The sequence below is a fragment of the Cervus canadensis genome, chromosome 3, assembly GCF_019320065.1.
Source record: "Cervus canadensis isolate Bull #8, Minnesota chromosome 3, ASM1932006v1, whole genome shotgun sequence".
Taxonomy (NCBI): domain Eukaryota; kingdom Metazoa; phylum Chordata; class Mammalia; order Artiodactyla; family Cervidae; genus Cervus; species Cervus canadensis.
The window spans coordinates 78,625,260-78,645,912 of NC_057388.1; the positions used below are offsets into that span (position 1 = coordinate 78,625,260).

General features: G+C 36.6%; 1 long non-coding RNA gene across 1 annotated transcript; it reads right to left on the reverse strand.

Moving 5' to 3' along the window:
* Positions 1–14,462: 14,462 nt before the first annotated feature.
* LOC122437950 lies at positions 14,463–19,983 on the reverse strand. Its single transcript, XR_006268411.1, has 3 exons — positions 19,747–19,983; positions 15,668–15,769; positions 14,463–14,523 (listed from the first exon to the last, which is right to left on the reverse strand). It is a non-coding gene; the product is annotated as an uncharacterized LOC122437950 (long non-coding RNA).
* Between the last annotated feature and the right edge of the window lie 670 nt (positions 19,984–20,653).

Sequence of the window (20,653 nt, forward strand, 5' to 3'; positions counted from 1 at the left end):
TTAGGAGAAGGCCCATCACACAAATTATAAATAATTAAGCAATTGTGTATATATATCTGACTAAAAATCTTATCTTACTGGAAATGGAATGTATTTTCAATAAAAAATATATTGGGAATCAGGAGTACTCAGGAAATTATCTTTCCCTTTCTGTTACTTTTATAAAACTGTTCCTTAAAATATGTTCCTGTGATTCATGTGTTTGAATTTGTCTACAAACAGAAAAATAGGATCTAATTAAAAGCAATAATAGCATTATAAAAATATATTTTGTTGTTGACAGCTGGACATAGATTAGCCTTAAATTTGCTAATCTGGCTAGGAGTTGTTTTATGTCTCATATTTGCTGTACCTGTGCTGCCATGAGGTTTAAAATTCTTCTAATAGCCTTGTTTTTATCTCCCTTGTAAATTTTGGGCTTCCCTACGTACTTCTCTTCAGAGAGATTCTGTTTTGCAGGTCTTTCAGCTGAAAGTCCTCTTGGTTTGGTGGTAAAGTATGGGGAAGTGGAAGCTTTCTATGGTGTCATGATTAAATCTCAGTCTTTCAGTGGGCCTCTGTCCCAGGACTGTGACTTTTATAAGTGTTTTTCTGCATTTGTTCCACAGTTAAGTGGGACAGGAAGCCTCGAAGGGGAGGGGAGTGATAAATGCCTTTCTCCTGTTGGGAAAATGCTCTGTCAATCTTCTCTCCTTGAAACTTTTGTTACAGAGAATGTCCAGGAGGGCCATTTAAAAAATTCTCCTCCCTCTAACAGTGTCATTAGTGGAATGTTCCTGGGTCTTTACTGTGAGAACTTTGTGTGGTTCTTGGATGTAAAACCCATATCAGAATAAGGCCTCACTAAGACTGTAGCCCCTGGGTTTCTCACTCATCTTAGGGAACACTCAACCTCTAGCAACTACCTTGTAATTGTTCTGCCTGCAGAAAAATTACCTTGTAAGTGCTCCTACCAGTTTATGTCTTCATAGGCTACTCCAGGTGTGGAGATCTAGGCTATGACTCTGGATTTGCTTGTCTCTCCAGATTTGGGGGTGATAATTTGCCTGGTGACTTCAGTCCTTTGATAGGTCCCAAGAAAGTCATTGGATTTCAGTTTGTTCAGCTCTTGTTGTGAGGATGGAAGTAAGAACTTCCAAGGTTTTTACTTGGTGGCACTAAAACCAGAAGCTATGAAACCTGTTTCTTGAAATACACCAAAGATAATGTTTCTAAACCTGTGAGTCTATGAATGCTATTTTTAGTACCGTAACAATCAACAGAGAAGCATTGAGATAGTCAACAAACTGCCTCATAATAAATTCTTCTGTCTGCTTCTATCTACATTTTTATAAATGCAAACTTTTGCATAAGCAAGAAAGTAATTATAACTGTGGTTCCAAAAGAGATTAACATACTACATTTTTTTGGTCATGCTTTTCAAACTGAAACCCATTTTAGGCTGTTACTTAATTTGCATATGAAGCTGATAAAACAAAAGGCTACAATAACAGTAACAGAGGACTGAGGATGTGTTTCTCATCTTTAATAGAGTGTTTTAATTCCAATGTACACTTGAAGATTTGAAGAGCATTTTTCTGTATGCTTTGTATTCCTATGTATATTATTTCTACTGCCCTTGCTTTGGGAGGCAAATACATATTCAGCATCTTCAATGTGTCCTATTCTAAATGAACCAGAAATTAACACTGCAGTCTGGAGATGCTGAAATCAAAGAAAATATTCAAAATTGTACATAACAACATAAGATTTGTCTGTGAAATCCAGAAACAATATAAGATAGTGAACACTGACATAAATAGAACAGAGCAGAGAACAGACCAATAGATAACATAGAAACAGGGAATTGGAAGAAGAGATCATCACCTGGACTAGGAGTTGTTTCCTTTAGTCAAATTCAGTTAAGGATATTTATCCCAATTTCCTAGTTAGAAGAATTATAAATTATATAAAACACATATTGCATACTACTTATGGTAAGTGTATATTTATATACATATACATAAATATATAACTAGTTTGTATAAATAGATATATATAATATTTGGGGACTCCCCAGGTAGTGCTAGTGTTAAAGAACCCACCTGCCAATGCAGGAGAAATAAGGGATTTGGGTTTGATCCCTGGGTCGGGAAGATCCCTAGGAGGAGGAAATGGCAACCTGTTCCAGTATCTTTGTCTGGAGAATCCCGTGGACAGAGGGGCCTGGCAGGCTACAATCCATGGGGTTGCAGAGTTGGATACAACTGAAGTGACTTAGCACTATAATATTTTTAGGATATATTGCCTTACCTCTGTAATAGGATGATTCAAACAGTATCAATTTATTCTTGTTTCTATTAATTTTTGAATAAAATAAAATCTGAAAGTGTTACAACTAAGGACTGTAGAAATCAAGATAATATAGTGCCAAATAATTATATTAGAAAAGCAATGTGCTACAAAAATTACTCTCAAAATTTAGCCTGCATAAAAAATGGAACACTTGCTAAAAATGCAGACTCTTGGGACTGAGTTGCATATGCTCTGCTTTAGATCAGTTAAGTTGCAGCTCTAGAATGTGACATTTTCAGAAGCAATTTAAAGATGTGCCAAAACAACTTTGAATGTATAATTACACTTATTTATATTTTGGAACAGAGACAGACATGTCTCATTAACAATTCTGATGATTATATATGATAATAAAATGTTTATAATATTATAACTGTCTGCTATATTCTCAGTAGGGAATTCCCAGGTGGCTCACTGATAAAGAATCCACCTACAAATGCAGGAGCCTTAAGAGACCTAGATTGGGAAGACACACTGGAGGAAGAAATGGCAATCACCACGCCAGTATTCTGGACTGGAGAATCCCATGGACAGAAGAATCTGGCAGGTTTCTGTCCATGGGGTCGCAGAGTTGGACATGACCGAGTGAGTGCAAGAAGACACACGCTCTCAGTACAGCATCCTTGAAGAACTCTCTGATACCTCTTATCTGTACTGGGAACTTGTTGCTCAGTCACTAAATCAAACTCTGTGACTCCATGGACCATAGCAGGCCAGGCTCCTCCATCTTCCACCGTCTCCCAGAGTTTGTTAAATTCATGTCCATTGAGTCAGTGATACTATCTAACAACCTCATCCTCTGTCACCCTCTTCTTTTGCCTACAAACATTCCTAGCATCAGGATCTTTCCCAATGAGTCCACTGTGCAACAGGTGGCCAAAGAACTAGAGCTTTAGCTTCAGCATCAGTCCTTCCAATGGATATTCTGGGTTTATTTCCTTTAGGGTTGACTGCTTCAAATGCCTTGCAGTCCAAGGGATTATCAAGAGTCTTCTCTAGGACCAAAATTTGAAAACATCAATTCTTCAGTACATAGCTTTCTTTATGGTTCAACTTGAACATTTGTAAATGACTATTGAAAAAAAAAAAAAACACATAGCTTTCTCTACGAAGACCTTTGCTGGAAAAGTGATGTCTCTGCTTTTTAACATGTTGTCTAGGTTTTTCATAGCTTTCTTTCTAAGGGGCAAGCATCGTTTAATTTCATGGCTGTAATCACTGTCATCAGTGAGTTTGGAGGCCAAGAAAACAAAATCTGTCACTTTTGCCATTTTTTCCCTTCCTATTTGCTATGAAGTGATGGGACCAGATGCCATGATCTTATTTTTTATAATGTTGAGTTTCAAGACAGCTTTTTCACTCTCCTCTTTCACCCTCATCAAGAGGTTCTTTAGTTCCTCTCCACTTTCTGCCAGTAGTGGGAACTGCTGCTACTGAATTGGGAAACCTAAACGCATTGGGGATAATTGGATCCCAGGATGCCTCAGGCCAAGTGGCTGCACTCAATTGCTAAAGGCAAGGTGGGCTTCACTGGTGGCGCAGTGGTAAAGCATCAGCGTGCCAAATGCAGGAGACTCAGGAGATGCAGTTTCAATCCTTGGGTCGGGAAGATCCCCTAGAGAAGGAAATAGCAACCCACTCCAGTATTCTTGCCTGGAAAATTCCATAGACAGAAGAGCCTGGTGGGCTATAGTCCATCGGGTTGCAAAGAGTCAGACATGGCTGAGCGCCTGAGCATTCAGGGTCAAGGTGGGCATGGTTAATATAAGGAACACAGAGTCAAAGCAGTAATAAGAATAGCTTGACTCTTGGAGATCTGTGGCATTGGCAAGTTAATCATAGTGTTTCCAAAGTGAAATAGATGAAGAATTTGCTAAATTCTTACTCGATCTAAATACACACACACATGCACGCACGCACACACACACACACACACAGTGGACAAATTCTAGATCAAGTGAACAAAAGTCATTAACTAGAATAATGAAATAGTTATCACCCTCAATAAATTTCCAGACTTGAGCCAGTTTACAGACTCATATCTTAAAGGTAGGATATATGTACTATTTTATTTAATATTCTCATATCTCTATGGGGTGAATATTGTTTACTTTAAAAGTAAGGAAATTATCACTCAGATTAATTCAGGAACACTTTTCTTTAGAGAAATTTTCATTCAGTTCAGTTCAATTCAGTTCAGTCACTCAGTTGTGTCCGACTCTTTGAGACCCCATGAACCACAGCAGGCCAGGCCTTCCTGTCCATCACCAATTCGGGAGTCCACCCAAACCCATGTCCATTGAGTTGGTGATGCCATCTAACCATCTCATCCTCTGTCATCCCCTTCTCCTCCTGCCCTCAATCCTTCCCATCATCAGAGTCTTTTCAAATGAGTCAGTTCTTTGCATCAGGTGGTCAAAGTATTGGAGTTTCAGCTTCAACATCAGTCCTTCCAATGAACACCCAGGACTGATCTTTAGGATGGACTGGTTGGATCTCCTTGCAGTCCAAGGGACTCTCAAGAGTCTTCTCTAACACCATAGTTCAAAAGCATCAATTCTTCTGTGCTCAGCTTTCTTTATAGTCCAACTCTTACATCCACACATGACCACTGGAGAAACCACATCCATACATGACCACTGGAGAAACCATAGCTTTGACCAGGTGGACCTTTGTTGGCAGAGTAATGTCTCTGCTTTTAAATATGCTGTCTAGGTTGGTCATAACTTTCCATCCAAGAAGTCAGCATCTTTTAATTTCATGGCTGCAATCACCATCTACAGTGATTTTGGAGCCCATAAAAAGAAAGTCAGCCACTGTTTCCACTGTTTGCACATCTATTTGCCATGAAGTGATGGGACCGGATGCCATGATCTTAGTTTTCTGAATGTTGAGTTTTAAGCCAAATTTTTCACTCTCCTCTTTCACTTTCATCAAGAGGCTCTTTAGTTCTTCACTTTCTGCCATAAGAGTGGTGTCATCTGCATATCTTGTTATTGATATTTCTCCCAGCAATCTTGATTCCAGCTTGTGCTTCCTCCAGCCCAGTGTTTCTCATGATGTACTCTGCATAGAAGTTAAATAAGCAGGGTGACAATATATAGCCTTGACGTACTCCTTTTCCTATTTGGAACCAGTCTGTTGTTCCATGTTCAGTTCTAACTGTTGCTTCCGGACCTGCATACAGGTTTCTCAAGAGGCAGGTCAGGTGGTCTGGTATGCTCAACTCTTTCAGAATTTTCCACAGTTTATTGTGATCCACACAGTCAAAGGCTTTGGCATAGTCAGTAAAGCAGAAGTAGATGTTTTTTCTGGAACTCTCTTGCTTTTTGATGATCCAGCAGAAGTTGGCAATTTGATCTCTGATTCCTCTGCCTTTTCTAAAACCAGCTTGAAAGTCTGGAAGTTCTCGGTTCACATATTGCTGAAGCCTGACTTGGAGAATTTTAAGCATTACTTTACTAGCGTGTGAGATGAGTGCAATTGTGCGGTAGTTTGGGCATTCTTTGGGGCAGCCGAATAGGGATTTGAACTTAGGTCTCCAGGACATTAAAATCTATGTTTGTACTGTTCCAAACTGCAACATATTGCTCTGAGCCATTGGATCTAGATGATTCTTCCAAAAATAAGAGTGTAATCCATTTAGTCAATAATATGCTACAGTGAGGAATGTTATCTTACTATATAAATTCCTGTACTGAATAGATTCAGTTCAGTTCAGTTCAGTAGCTCAGTCGTGTCCAACTCTTTGTGACCCCATGGACTGCATCACACCAGGCCTCCCTGTTCATCACCAACTCCTGGAATTTATTCAAACTCATGTAAATTGAGTCGATGATGCCATCCAAACATCTCAACCTCTGTTGTCCCCTTCTCCTGCCTTCAATCTTTCCCAGCATCAGGGTCGTTTCCAATGAGTCAGTTCTTCGCACCAGGTATTGGAGTTTCAGCTTCAATATCAGTCCTTCCAAAGAACATTCAGGATTGATTTCCTTTAGGATGGACTGTTTGGATCTCCTCACAGTCCAAGGGACTCTCAAGAGTCTTCTCCAACACCACAATTCAAAGGCATGAATTCTTCACCACTCAGTTTTCTTTATAGTCCAACTCACATCCACACATGATTACTGGAAAAACCATAGCCTTGACTAGATGGACCTTTGTTGGCAAAGTAATGTCTCTGCTTTTTAACATACTATCTAGGTTGGTCATAGCTTTTCTTCCAAGGAGTAAGCATCTTTTTATTTCATGGCTTCAATCACCATCTACAGTGATTTTGGAGCCCAAGAAAATAAAGTCAGCCACTGTTTCCACTGTTTGCCCATCTATTTCCCATGAAGTGATGGGACTGGATGCCATGATCTTAGTTTTCTAAATGTTGAGCTTTAAGCCAACTTTTTCACTCTCCTCTTTCACTTTCATCAAGAGGCTCTTTAGTTCTTCTTCATTATCTGATATAAGGGTGGTGTCATCTGCATATCTGAGGTTATTGATATTTCTCCCGGCAATCTTGATTCCAGCCTGTGCTTCTCCCAGCCCATGCTTCTCCCAGCCCAGCGTTTCTCATGATGTACTCTGCATAGAAGTTAAATAAGCAGGGTGACAATATACAGCTTTGATGTACTCCTTTTCCTATTTGGAACCAGTCTATAGTTCCATGTTCAGTTCTAACTGTTGCTTCCTGACTTGCATACAGGTTTCTCAAGAGGCAGGTCAGGTGGTCTGGTATTCCCATCTCTTTCAGAATTTTCCACAGCTTATTTTGATCCACACAGTCAAAGGATTTGGCATAGTCAATAAAGCATAAATAGATGTTTTTCTGGAACTCTCTTGCTTTTTCAGTGATCCAGCGGATGTTGGCAACTTGATCTCTGTTTCCTGTGCCTTTTCTAAAACCAGCTTGAACATCTGGAAGTTCATGTGTTGTTGAAGCCTGGCTTGGAGAATTTTGAGCATTATTTTCTAGCGTGTGAGATGAGTGCAACTGTGTGGTAGTTTGAGCATTCCTTGGCATTGCCTTTCTTTGGGATTAGAATGAAAACTGACCTTTTCCAGTTCTGTGACCACTGCTGAGTTTTCCAAATTTGCTGGCACATTGAGTGCAGCACTTTCACAGCATCATCTTTCAGGATTTGAAATAGCTCAAGTGGATTTCCATCACCTCCACTAGCTTTGTTCCTAGTGCTGCTTCATAAGGCCACTTGACTTCACATTCCTGGATGTCTGACTCTAGGTGAGTGATCACACCATCATGATTATCTGGGTCGTGCAGATCTTTTTTGTATAGTTTTTCTCTGTATTCTTGCCACCTCTTCTTAATATCTTCTCCTTCTGTTAGGTCCATACCATTTCTGTCCTTTATTGAGCCCATCTTTGCATGGAATGTTCCCTTGGTATCTCTAATTTTCTTGAAGAGATCTCTAGTCTTTCCCACTCTATTGTTTTCCTGTATTTCTTTGCATTGATCACTGAGGAAGACTTTCTTATCTCTCCTTGCTATTCTTTGCAACTCTGCTTTCAAATGGGTATATCTTTCCTTTTCGTCTTTGCTTTTTGCTTCTCTTCTTCTCACAGCTATTTATAAGGCCTCCTCAGACAGCCATTTTGCTTTTTTATATTTCTTTGTCAAGGGGATGATCTTGCTACCTGTCTCCTGTACAATGTCATGAACCTCCGTCCATAGTTCATCAGATACTTTGTCTGTCAGAGCTAGTCCCTTATATCTATTTGTCACTTCCACTGTATAATCTTAAGGGATTTGATTTAGGTCATATGTGAATGGTCTAGTGGTTTTCCCTACTTTCTTCAATTTAAGTCTGAATATGGCAATAATGAATTCATGACCTGAGCCACAGTCAGCTCCTGGTCTTATTTTTGCTGATTGTATAGAGCTTCTCCATCTTTGGCTGCAAAGAATATAATCAATCTGATTTCAGACATCACCCTCTGGTGATGTCTATGTGTTTGCTATGACCAGTGCATTCTCTTGGTAGAACCCTATTAGTCTCTGCCCTGCTTCATTCTGTACTCCAAGGCCAAATTTGCCTGTACACCACGTGTTTCTTGACTTCCTACTTTTGCTTTCCAGTCCCCTATAATGAAAAGGACATTTTTTATGGATGTTATTTCTAGAAGGTCTGAATAGATTAGAGGACCTCAAACTCCACACTATCCCTTTGCCCCTTTCTGATTACTCTAAGATAAAGATAAGTTTGGCTCTATGCCAATTAGGAAAATGTCTTAAAATCAGTTGAAATAGTTATCAATTCCACTTTTTAAATGAAATATATTTGGTATAAAACATAATAACTTTATATTGTCCAAGCTATTTGTGACAACACAAGACCCATATGATCCCATTAATTGAAGGAGAGTTCTTTAAATCATTTCTCAGCTCTTACTTTAGAGGAAAATAAAAAAGAATTCTGAGTCAATCTCATCAAATGACTCACTGGAGGTGCAAAAGGAATCTATAATATGTCACTACCTTCCCTTTGTATACCTCTGCTTTAAACCAAGGCATGCTCTTTCAAGGCAAGACTTAAGGCTTCTTTCTGTAGTTCTCCTCATGTGTCAACCTGGATTAATTGCTAATATTAATATTTTGGCTGCTGAAGTTAACACTAACAAGGGTTTGACAAGAAGCAAGCAGTTAATTATTCTTAGACATCTCTATGTAAAAACAAGAGCACCCATACTCATTAACCAAGGTTAGAATTATACTGGATAATCTCCAAGAATAAGGATTTATCATTATCATTCTTTTTAAATGTTAAGCTTCAGTAATTTACAAAAGAGCAATTTTAAAAGCTAATTGGGAAAGCAATCCTGCAGTTTTAGGTTGTGTCCTTAAATTTGACATGGATAATTTGAGACCAAAAAAAAAAAAAAAGACCAAATTTTCAGACCAAAATAATCATTTAATCAACTTAATTTCATTCTTATCAACACAACTTTTCATTCTTTCATCTCATCTAAAGTGTGTGACTTATGATGATATACATTTTCCCCAATTAAGAACTAAGTTTCTTCTAAATATTTACTTCCTATTGAGGGTGTATTTTCACCTAATTTAATCAACTATTTCTATCCTGATGCTCAGTAATCCCCTGATCTTAGCTGTCTCTTGAAAAAGTCCTCTTGCTCATTCCAAAAACATTAGATGGTTAAAATCTAGGCTGATATATAGTGAACTTTCTAAAATCATAAATGTTTCTAAAATGTAACTATGGGAAAATATGACTCTGAGGGTTCAAAGATAAACAATTATGGTTATATTTCGCCTACCATCCTGGGCTGTCTAGGGTGAACTTCTCAATGAATAACTTATTAGAGTTGAGGGAGAAATGATAATTCTTGGGTATCTCATTTAAAGGCAGGGGAAAATTTTCTGACATAATTTATATTTTCTAATTTTAACTCCTATATATAGGTGATGAATTATATATTGTAATTTATGTTTTCTAAGAAATATGCTGATATTATATTAAAAATTTCTTAAACTGTACCTCTCTTCAGTTGACATAAAATAGAATTTGGGGGTGGGACAATAAAATGTAAGGCCTTGTAATGTTGTAGCCACCATTTTTCCAGATGGAGAACATATGAAGGATAGATTTTTGATGGGCATCTCCCCCATGTAGGAAAACATTTTGTCAAATCATCAGTGACCTCTACTAAGAACTGGTATGTCAAAATGGATTTTTGCTTATACTTTGTTCTAGAGATAGGTAATCAAACATTGACTTAATGAAGTAAGTAAGTGAAAATGTAAGGTTAAGCCAAAATAAACTTTGGTCAAGCCACATGAGAGACTCAGGAAGCCCATGCATTGCTTGCTCAAGAGTAAGCCCAATCCAAGGTGCCAAGCCCCAAGCATTGTTTATCATAGGAAGATATTTGTCTTTTTATGAGGCCCATGGCATGGTATCTATTAATAATAACAACTTTGCCCATATTCTTCAAGAGGAGGCTCTAACTGCGTCCATGGGAAAGAATGGTTTTCCTAACAACTCTCTAATTATTTTATGAAGATAACAAACTAAGCTAACCTACTGTCTTTAAACATAGTGACTATTTATTTGAAGGACAGAGGTCAAAGAAGACAGCACCATACAACTTTTTCTTCCTTGCTCTTTGGGTCAAGGATAGGCCATTTAATATAGCTAAGTCTTTATGGGGTTTCTTATGCATGAAATGACAAATGTGGCTAATGAAAAATTTATTCTCTGGAATTATTTATGCATGAGTTTTAACCAGGTCCTCAAGGCAGGGTCAGGACATATCAGAGTATTTTCTGAAATGTCTTTGCTTCTCAACATATAACAGGAAACTTTTGCATTTTGGCTTTAAGTTGTGCTATTAAAGATTGGAAATATTAGCCAGGTTAAGAGAGATCTAATAGAAACTTACAGAACGAAAGATCATTGCTAACATTTGCTTGTGCTATTTGTTGAAAATAATATAATTATATGCCCTGGAATTCTCTGCTCTTCACATTCAACTCATACAAGAGTTCCACAAACATTTGTTTTAGGCTTGCTTATTCTCCAGTATTTCTGTTGGCTGTGAGATTTTTGCTATCTCCTTTTTCATAGTTTTAAACAGTCTCTTGACATTAATGAACACATTTCCCTAATGAATGAAACAACCATAAGTGGTTAATGAACACTATAATTGGTTCCTAAACTCAGATTGAAGGGGTAAAGTTTTTAATATTTAAGAATTAGTAATAAAATGGATGTTAATAATGAGGTGCATATAAACAGGTAAGTTTCAGTGACACTTTATTTTTTGTCGTATCTCTAATCACAGTGAATTATTTTTTTTCCTCCCTTCTTTGAAATAGATACCTTATATCAAGTTAAAAAGGATCATTACCTTAAATTTAGGGTGATTTATAACAGACATCCTGGAATGTGAAGTCAAGTGGGCCTTAGAAAGCATCACTATGAACAAAGCAAGTGGATGTGATGGAATTCCAGTTGAGCTATTTCAAATCCTGAAAGATGATGCTGTGAAAGTGCTGCACTCAATATGCCAGCAAATTTGAAAAACTCAGCAGTGGCCACAGAACTGGAAAAGGTCAGTTTTCATTTCAGTCCCTAAGAAAGGCAATGCCAAAGAATGCTCAAACTACCACACAATTGCACTCATCTCACACACTAGAAAAGCAGTGCTCAAAATTCTCCAAGCCAGGCTTCAACAACACGTGAACTTCCAGATGTTCAAGCTGGTTTTAGAAAAGGCAGAGGAACCAGAGATCAAATTGCCAACATCCGCTGGATCATTGAAAAAGCAAGAGAGTTCCAGAAAAACATCTATTTCTGCTTTATTGACTATGCCAAAGCCTTCGACTGTGTGGATCACAATAAACTGTGGAAAATTCTGAAAGAGATGGGAATACCAGACCACCTGATCTGTCTCTTTTTTTTTTTTTTTTTTAATTTTATTTTTTTTTATTCTTTGAATCAGCCATGGATTTACATGTATTCCCAATCCCGATCCCCACTCCCACCTCCCTCTCCACCTGATTCCTCTGGGTCTTCCCAGTGCACCAGGCCGGAGCACTTGTCTCATGCATCCCACCTGGGCTGGTGATCTGTTTCACCATAGATAGTATACATGCTGTTCTTTTGAAATATCCCACCCTCACCTTCTCCCACAGAGTTCAAAAGTCTGTTCTGTATTTCTGTGTCTCTTTTTCTGTTTTGCATATAGGGTTATCGTTATCACCTTTCTAAATTCCATATATATGTGTTAGTATGCTGTAATGTTCTTTATCTTTCTGGCTTACTTCACTCTGTATAATGGGCTCCAGCTTCATCCATCTCATTAGGACTGGTTCAAATGAATTCTTTTTAATGGCTGAGTAATATTCCATGGTGTATATGTACCACAGCTTCCTTATCCATTCATCTGCTGATGGGCATCTAGGTTGCTTCCATGTCCTGGCTATTATAAACAGTGCTGCGATGAACATTGGGGTGCACGTGTCTCTTTCAGATCTGGTTTCCTCAGTGTGTATGCCCAGAAGTGGGATTGCTGGGTCATATGGCAGTTCTATTTCCAGTTTTTTAAGAAATCTCCACACTGTTCTCCATAGCGGCTGTACTAGTTTGCATTCCCACCAACAGTGTAAGAGGGTTCCCTTTTCTCCACACCCTCTCCAGCATTTATTGCTTGTAGACTTTTGGATAGCAGCCATCCTGACTGGCGTGTAATGGTACCTCATTGTTTTTGATTTGCCTGATCTGGTCTTGAGAAACTGTATGCTGGCAGAAAGCAACAGTTAGAACTGGACATGGAACAACAGACTGGTTCCAAATAGGAAAAGGAGTACGTCAAGGCTGTATATTGTCACCCTGCTTATTTAACTTATATGCAGAGTACATCATGAGAAACGCTGGGCTGGAGAAGCACAAGCTGGAATCAAGATTGCCAGGAGAAATATCAATAACCTCAGATATGCAGATGACACCACCCTTATGGCAGAGAGTGAAGAGGAACTAAAAAGCCTCTTGATGAAAGTGAAAGAGGAGAGTGAAAAAGTTGGCTTAAAGCTTAACATTCAGAAAACTAAGATCATGGTATCCAGTCCCATCACTTCATGGGAAATAGATGGGGAGACAGTGGAAACAGTGTCAGACTTTATTTTTTTGGGCTCTAAAATCACTGCGGATGGTGACTGCACCCATGAAATTAAAAGACGCTTACTCCTTGGAAGGAAAGTTATGACCAACCTAGATAGCATATTAAAAGGCAGAGACATTACTTTGCCAACAAAGGTCCGTCTGGTCAAGGCTGTGGTTTTTCCAGTGGTCATGTATGGATGTGAGAGTTGGACTGTGAAGAAAGCTGAGCACCGAAAAATTGATGCTTTTGAACTGTGGTGTTGGAGAAGATTCTTGAGAGTCCCTTGGACTGCAAGAAGATCCAACCAGTCCATCCTAAAGGAGATCAGACCTGGGTGTTTATTGGAAGGACTGATGCTGAAGCTGAAACTCCAGTACTTTGGCCACCTCATGCGAAGAGTTGACTCGTTGGAAAAGACCATGATGCTGGGAGGGATTGGGGGCAGGAGGAGAAGGGGACGACAGAGGATGAGATGGCTGGATGGCATCACCAACTCGATGGGCATAAGTTTGAGTAAACTCCGGGAGTTTGTGATGGACAGGGAGGCCTGGCGTGCTGCGATTCATGGGGTCGCAAAGAGTTGGACACGACTGAGTGACAGAACTGAACTGATAAGTTGATATAAGGTGCCCATTCCTGCTTTTATATTAATGCTTACTCTAGTTGCCTCAAGTATTTAAAAATGCTGAAATGGAGCAAAATAACCCCAATCAACATAAGCCACTTTCTGAGAAAAGAGGCATTTACAAATATCAGTTAAAGACAATCTTTAGCTTTATTTTCCCAATGGAGTCTTACTTTAAATTTTTAATTCTTGCTGGAAACATCATATATAAATTATTTAACAATGGGCTGCTCTGATTAAGACAGTGCAGGAAATATACTCATTAAAAAAGTACTCTCAGGGAAAAGCAAATTAAAACCACAATGACCCACTAATACCTTTCAACTAGAATGATAAAAATTAAAACAAATAAACAAGCAAACAAAACAGACCTTGCGAAGTGTTGATGAAGATGTAGAGTAATGACAAATTTCATGTATTACTAGTGACAATATAAAGTGATATAGCCACTTTAAAATACTTTGGAAGTTTTAAAAAAACACACACATATACTTAACATATGATCCATGCATTTCATCAATAGATATTTACATAAAAGCTACGAAAACATATGCTCATTATTACACATATTTTTATAGCACCTGTAATATCACACCTGAAAAATGCAAATATACAGCAATAGGTGAGTGAATGAACAAATACTGTTATCTGTACAATGGAAAATTATTAGCAATATAAAAGAATGGGTACATGCAACATATGGACAATTTTAAAAGCATTATGCTTTGTGAAAGAAGTCAGAAACAAAGAAGATTATGCAATTTTGATGCATTTTAAAGGAGATTTTGAAACATATAGTTCCTCTATGTGACAGAGATGGGTAGTTACCTTGGACTGCAAATATTCATGAAGAAAAGTTTGGGGTGATGAAAGTGTTGATCGTGATTGGCATCCTGGTTACACAGATGTTTGCACGTGTCAAACTCAAACTGTAAAATTAAAATGGATGCATTTTATGTATATAAATTTTGTCATAATACATTTGATAGAAATGAATGAATGAAATAAGAAACATCAGATAACATTACCAGGGAGCTAAAAAAATTCAAACTGTTTATGCTTTAACAGACATATATTTACTGTGATAATGGTAGGTCTTAGATATTTTGTGTAAAACAAAAAGAAAACCAAATTAGTATAGGAGGAGTACTTTTATTTTCTGTAAATTAATTTTGTAAAAGTATCCATTATGTCCTATAATTATCTTTTTACTAATTCCTTTAGAATTTGCACTGATATTTTTTCCTTTTAATAAAATGAAGTTTGTTTGTTTGTTTGTTTTTTTGGTAGCACTACATTTTCCTTTAGATATTAGACATTTAATTTGCAAACAATTACTCATGAACTAGATAAAAACTGTATTTTTGCCTTCCTCATTTTACATTAAATATGTTTTTACATTATATTCAGTTACCTTATTATATTGATACGTATAGTCTTTAATCTGCATAAATTCATCTTAATTTAAAAAATACTTTTTAATGCAGGGAAGCTTACATAAAATAAATTTTAAAATTAGCCTTTTGTTTTTATACAACTACAAAGTGACTGAAGGTTAGTTTTCCTTTTAGCAATCAGATACATAGTTGTCTAAACATATGTATTATAAAGTTTGTGACCAGCCTTGGCAACAGAGAAGTTTTTTTTTTTTTTAAATAGGATTCATTTGACAAAAATATCGTTGGGAACACTTGCTTTATGTCAAGCAATATTTTAAATACTTAGGATGTATTCATAAACAAAACAGACAGAGATTTCTGTTCTTATGGAAGTTACACTTTAGAGACTGGAAACAACAGTTAATAAGCACAAAAAAATTTGCAAATTATGATATAGCCTAAGAACTGTGGAAAAGAGAAAAAGTAGAGCCTTATTTAACAGTTTATATGCAGAGTTTACCCTGTTACCCTAACAACATATATATTCCAAAATATATTCTAGAAAACACATTTTTTTTTGCTTTTAAAAGAATAGTAACATTACTAAATGATACAGGTGGATATTTTAGGAGAAAAAACATTTAGATTACTTTCTATTTTTAATACTTAGAATAAAAATCAGGAGGTTACTCACTGTGCATCACTGACAGTTCTTGAATTAGTATGCAGTGCATACAGGTCGTCTTCATCTAGAAAAGCTGGCATATACATTTCTAATGCCTATATTACTAAGAATCTGAAAGGGGAAGAATATAAGAATTAAAACCATCACAATAATTCTTCTAACCTAAATATCTAGGCAAATCATAATGATATTTTCAAATATAAAAAAATGAGAAATATTTATAATGACTTATACAATATAGCAATTTAAAAATCAATAATTTAACTCATGTTGGCCAGATCCATGCAATTTGATTAAGGTATATAAATGCTTATAAGTAAAAATAATAACATAAAATCTAACACTTCCTATCAATATAGCTGGGAGTGAAAACTGACTTCAAATGTAAATTAGCAGTAATAAGACGATTACTAAGAAACAAATTTGTAAAAAGTACCTTGTAATAAATACAAAGGAATTTGATTAAATCAGAAGTAAAAAATCTCAATACAGGCTGTTAATTTTCCTTTTATTATGACTATCTCCAAGTGAATAGGTCTTTGTTATTTGTGTTCCAAGCAAAGCATAGTGTACAACTCAATTCAACTAGACTATATATTTAGTTTTTGTTATGTCCAAAGTTGTGTGAGAGTATAATTTATGGTTGCTCTTATGCTACAAAGGTAAAATTGAGTAATTTTGCTTGTGGCAGTATGGTTTACAAAGACAAAAAGTTTACTTTCTGGTCCTTGTAATAAAAGATTGCTAGTTCCTCATCTAGCCTGTCTCAGGTCCATGAGCCTAAATACCCCATATAGCCCTCTCAGCTGTATAATACCCACACCATGTGAAACATGGACTAACACCACAAGGCTTCACCTAAAATGCATGGTACTGTGTTCTCAGATTCTCCCTAACCAGTTGAGTGGCTTCTGCAATTTCACTCATTTTGAGAACTCAACTCTGGGAGTGCAGCAGAACCTCTCATTAGAATCTAATACTGTGTTTCCCTTTGATTTATCTCTCTTTATGAAATACCCCAGGGAAATCTTATCTCATCTAGGGTAAGAAAATCAGTTATGACTGATAAATTATAAACCAATAGAGAACATTCACTATCTGCTTTCTTTTCCCTTTATTATGAAATCCAGTGAATTGCAACTGGGCCTCTTGACATCCAGAAAAAAAATTCTGTATTTAATAGCCTCCTTTGTAGTTGTGTGACGATGTTAGGACGTTATGACCACGAAATATGAGCAACTTTCAGGTTGTGACACTAACGGGAATGGCTTGCCTTTGGTATAGTATAATTTTCAGAAGTTAAAATCATGACAGTCAAGCAAATGGAAAATGAATATGTACCAAGGATTTTATTTAATATGTTAATTAATGAGGAAACATGCAATATGTTATGACAGGGTCAAAAATCATCCCCAAATCATGAATTTCAAAGGCGATTTTACAAAGAAAATGTTAGAGTAAGATTATTGTATTAGATATAAAATTGAATAATGGGACAAAATATTAACAAATTAACAAGCGACTTCATGAAATCTGGGATCCTTATTTAAAAATAGTGATGCAGATTCTGTACCATCTGAGCCACCAGGGAAGCCCATGATATTAACTACATTTGCCCAACAATGCTTGTGTGGCCTTTGCCTCTCTGTTACATAGAAAGAATAGCCATTCAAATTTTAGTTTAGCTTTGTTTCTAAGTTTCAGGTAAATTTTAGGTTATGCTTCAGTTCTCCTCTTGTGCATAGAATGTGGCCAGGAACTGAAGCAAACATTCTGACCCTAAAAGATGAAATGTGTATCTTCAAAATGACAGGGAAACAGATTAGGACGAATATGAGTACCCAAGATCAACAAGCATATATACCTTTCCTTGAAAGTTTCTCTAGAATTTTATGGAGATAGGACAGCTGTCCTGTTTAAAGTGCTCTGTGTTCTCGACAGCTAAGTCTTTATCCTAACTACCGTAAAATATTCTAACAAAAGTGGGTCACTCACATGAAGAAAAAAGTCTAAACTATTTTGGCTTAACATTTGACAGGAATGAACCAATGAAACATGTATTGTGTACTAGAAAACTGGTGAACCTTGTTATTCTAAAACAAGATAAAACTGTTCCTTGAAATATTTTGGAAGCCAGGCCAAAAGCCAACTGTATTTAGGAAATATGGGGAAATGTTTTAAAATTAATAATATTGATTTGTGTCAGTTTCTTCTTTCTACTTGTACTAAATATGTAGGACTAAGAGAAGAAATCAAGCTACCAACTTTACCTACCTTGAAGGAAGGGAATATAGCTTTGCTCCAGGGGACCTCCTACTGCCTATAGCCTGCAATCTAGCTTGAGGGATAAAACTATAATTTGAGGTTTTTCAGAGATGAAGACAGTGAACAATTTTGTACTCCTGAATTAAAGCAGTGATATGGAAAAGGCTCTAAAAGAGTCAAGATTCTGACCATGAACTTTTCCTAAGCTACTCTCATCACTTGTTCTTGGACAAACAGTGATAGTCTGATCAACACTGATCAACACATATTGCAGTAAATGTATTGTTTTCACTGCCAAGCTTTCCATTTCCCAAAGCAAGTGTCTATTTATGTTGGAGGATCAGCTCATTTGTAAATAAATGACAAGACTTCTGACTTTAAGAACCACTACAAGGTGTTATCCTTACTTGGTTTCTTGATAAGAGACCTATTGAGGAAACTTTATCACTTGTTCATTTTCTTATTGGACATCTACTAACAGAATTTTTTTCTGTTAGAAAAGAAAGAAATCACAAATACATGACTGTTCAGTGCTGAAGGAAAACTTTTGTGTTCCCAAATTGTACCAGCAAGAGTTATGTGTGTAATCACCAGGAAGGACATAGGTGGCCATGAAGGATAGTGCACAAGATACTTTCAGAGACCGAAATCATGACGACTAGAGGTTCTAATGAAGAGTCTCACTACATTATTTCATGGATTTATCATTACAACTGACTGACAATGTTTTCTTTTCTGAATGGATGATTTTGAATTACACTCTTTTGGTTTCTGCTACACTATTTGAGCTAGAAAGAGGTGGATAATGTGCCTATTAATTTTTAAGTCATCAATTACATACAGATTTTCTGAAGAGAGTACCCATAGTCCAGAGGACTTAGATCTTGAGATGAATACAGTAACTGAATCATTAACTTGGTTCCCTTGTCTTGTGAAAATGTTGATTGTATCCTCTGTATGTATATTTTTAATATACCAAAGGGGTATATAGTATTAGAGACTGCTGTAAAATGTATCACTCTCTTCTTCCTTTAGAAATAGAATCTTCAGATTTTAACTGACCACAGGCTGTGCACCCTTTTCTGAACATATTTCCTCCCCCTACAAAGCTACAGTCCCTGTTCTACTTCGGAGCTGGGTGTGGTCATGTGTTCTGGCCAGTGAAATGTGAGCAGATGTGAGATTGGCAACTTCTTCCAGAACATGGGCATGTCCTACACTTCCCAAGGGCTGTAATGTGTGCTTTGATTATGGAAACTAAAGATATAAGCTGTGTGATGAGGATGTCAGAAAATAAGAGAAAGAACCTGGGTCATTAGCACTGCTAGGCCTCCATACTAGACTAGACCACAACCTTAGTCTCTTATGTGAAATTGGAATATATTTTTACCTTGCTTAAGCCACTGTGTTTTGGGGAAGCTTTCTTTGAAGATACTTCCAAACTACCTAAATAATACAAACATTCTTTCAAATATAGTATGTTGTTTCCCTAGTCTTTCAACATTTTATATTCAAAATCTTGGGCTCCTGAAAATCAAAAACATTGATACCCTAGAGAAAAACATCCTTTAGTTTTGATGTTTTCCTCAGGTAATGGATGCTGCTGATTCTTTGAAGAAAGGGCAAATAATGTAAGGCAACTATGTATGCACATGTACGCAAGTTTACATCAAGAAATATTTCAAGATATCTTTCAACTTGAGAGAAAAGTCTTTTTATACCATTTGTTCAATTCTGAGAACAATGCACATTATTGCTTCATTCTTCTACCTCAAGAATACTAAATATATCATAATACATATTACTCCTTATGTTTTACTTACATTTTATACATCCGAAGCATACTCCTTGTTGGTTTGACTCATCAAAATTTTTCTTATATTTCTCCATTATTTCAAACTCTCATTCTTTAAAAATTGTTTCAAGCTTTTTTCAACACTTAAATATCCAAAACACTACCTCTTCTTTCAGGTGCACATCCTGGAGAAAAAATTAAAGATATTAGACTCAACTCTATTAAATTCTCCTATCACATCTACAACCTGACTATCTTTTATACACCTGTAGCATCAATCATTCTTTTTAAATTGGGTTCATTGGTACAACTATGCCTTCTTTTAGCTAAGGCAACATAATCAGCTAGGCTTTAAATTCTCCAACTTTTCCCTGAACTTTATATATCATTTATCTCTTCTTTCTTCTCTGTATTCATCTATTTTAATTGGGTTAATTCCATGATTATTTAATACAACTTAAAATTCTTCCCATTTGGATGTGATGGATATTATCTGTTTGTGGTGATGTTCCACAGTTGTATATATAGGTCTAAATTCATTAAATTGCATGCATAAAATGTGCAATTTTTATATTTAAATTGTGCCTCAATTAAGGTGTTTTTACAAAGCATACCTTAACTCCTGATTTAAACATTTAAAAAAGCCACAGATAGATTTTTTCACTTGGTACACACACATCATCCCACTACAACTCATATTGTTAAACATGATGAGTTTTTCAGTCATTGTCTTTTTTAAAAAAATTTATTTATCTATTTTAATTGGAGGCTAATTCCTTTACAATATTATAGTGGTTTTTTTTTTTTTGCCACACATTGACATGAATCAGCCATGGGTATACATGTGTTCCCCATCCTGAACCGCCCCTCCCACCTCCCTCCCCACCCCATCCCTCAGGGTCATCCCAGTGCAGCAGCCCTGAGCACCCTGTCTC